The sequence below is a fragment of the Salvia miltiorrhiza genome, chromosome 3, assembly GCF_028751815.1.
Source record: "Salvia miltiorrhiza cultivar Shanhuang (shh) chromosome 3, IMPLAD_Smil_shh, whole genome shotgun sequence".
Lineage (NCBI taxonomy): Eukaryota > Viridiplantae > Streptophyta > Magnoliopsida > Lamiales > Lamiaceae > Salvia > Salvia miltiorrhiza.
Genome location: NC_080389.1, coordinates 46751251 through 46753053, shown reverse-complemented (window position 1 = coordinate 46753053; position 1803 = coordinate 46751251). Strand labels below are relative to the sequence as shown.

The window sequence follows — 1803 nt, the reverse complement described above, 5'->3', positions numbered from 1 at the left end:
AGTTGGAATTGCCAACATTTCGAATTCTGAATCTGTTCCCACTTCCCAAAATTGACCAAAATTTCGAATAATGAATCTGTTCCTACCAATTAGCAAGACCAAGAACAAGAAGTAGCAAATTTCTGTTTCAAATCTGAATATTTGCCTATTTGCCAAGAACAGCAAGAATCCAAGAACAGCAAGAATTCAAGAACAATAACTACAATTCTATAAATACATTGTTTTGCTACACTATCTCCTGATTCTCCTCCTTAGCAATAATCTGTTCCATAGCAATATTTCCTTTCAAAATTTGAACTTCCATCGAAGTATTGGACTGTAGTTGTAGAAGAAAAACATTAAACAATTACCTGCTGCTACGGATGGTGGTGTGGCCAGAGAAGAGCCCGCTGATCGGGTGGTGGTGTGGCCGGAAAAGAGTCCGTCGGGTGGTGAGTCTGGTGACCTCCTCCAACCTTAAACATTACGAAACATAAACTCAAACTACTTCTTCTTCACATAATCATGCAACAAAACTATATATCCCAAATAGGTTATGGATCAAAAGCTCACCTGAGAGAATAAAGTGGCGAAATCCGAGGTTGAATTCAGAGGTATGAAGAGTTTGAGCATGTATTCACTTCCCCACTTGATTATATCCTTAACATGATCGAGCTCTCCAATTGATTAATAAGAAATTACTTGAGATGAAATTGTCTTCTAGGGCTTCTTTTTTTTCTTAATGGAAATAAACTTCACAGATTTATGTCTTGAATGATAGAAAAAAAGTGAAGAAAGATGATAAAATTTTTGGAGGGAGACGCGGCGGGGAAGTGAAAATATTGTGGCGCCAGAAGAATGAAATCTTTACGCCAACAAAAAGAAGTGTAAATTTAGGATTAGATTTGAGGGGGTGTAAATATTTTTGTGGGTCCATCTTAATATAGGTGATCTGTTGAATGATCATTTTATCTCATTTTTTTATCATTTTAGCTCAAATTTAAAGTTATGATTACTTTTGAGAGATCTGCTGTGAGTGCTCTTATTAGTGATAAAGTATCTTATCAACACCTAATCTAAATTACGAATTTTACTTAGTGTTTGAACGTGAGAGTTGAGAGAAAGAGTTGAATTGCTTAAGAACAAAAGAAAATCTGCTGTAGTATTAAGAAAGAGCGTGTTTTTACAAGATACATGTGCATGAGTATTTATAGAGTACATGCTAGGGGTAAAATAGTAATTTCGGTCTAAAGGACATGCTCCCCGCGTGGTCAGGGGTATAGTGGTAATATCACCCGTAAACGGGCGATTCCTCTGTAAACGGGCAATTCCTCTGCTCTGGTGCTTCCCGGGTTAAGCGGTCATTCTTATCATTAACTATCTTATATGGTAGAGCATTCCTCTGACTTTAGCGATTCCTCTGACTGTGCCCGTTCCTCTGGCTAAGCTCATTCCTCTGACTGATGAGTCCATTCCTCTGATGTAGATGGTTCCTCTGACCCAAACGATTCCTCTATTCAGGTTGAATCCTCTGCTCTGCATATATTACTCCTCATCAATTAGCAATATTTATTTACAAAAATAAATTAATTATAATTTCTTTTATCATATAAATTTTCAATTTCAACTATTTATTTTTCTCTCTAATTATAATTTTCTCTCTTTACCTTATAATTTACTCTCTAACTTGTAAATTTAATTATTTAAATATTTTGATAATTTATAAGTTCATGGAATATTATATTTTCTAAATTCTTGAAATAACTTATAAGATCAGCTTTTAAAATTTATAACCTTTAAAAAGTACGCTTTGCTAGACACCCT

The 1803-nt window shown here is 34.9% G+C and overlaps 1 long non-coding RNA gene across 4 annotated transcripts; it reads right to left on the bottom strand.

Annotated features, from left to right (window-relative positions):
• LOC131016137 (uncharacterized) lies at positions 1-1016 on the bottom strand. Of its 4 annotated transcripts, none has more exons than XR_009098860.1 (3): positions 553-1015; positions 351-455; positions 1-32 (listed from the first exon to the last, which is right to left on the bottom strand). It is a non-coding gene; the product is annotated as an uncharacterized LOC131016137 (long non-coding RNA). The 4 variants fall into 4 exon arrangements; XR_009098859.1 differs by having other exon boundaries at positions 1-41; positions 553-1014; XR_009098858.1 differs by lacking the exon at positions 1-32 and adding an exon at positions 62-262 and having other exon boundaries at positions 553-1013.
• Between the last annotated feature and the right edge of the window lie 787 nt (positions 1017-1803).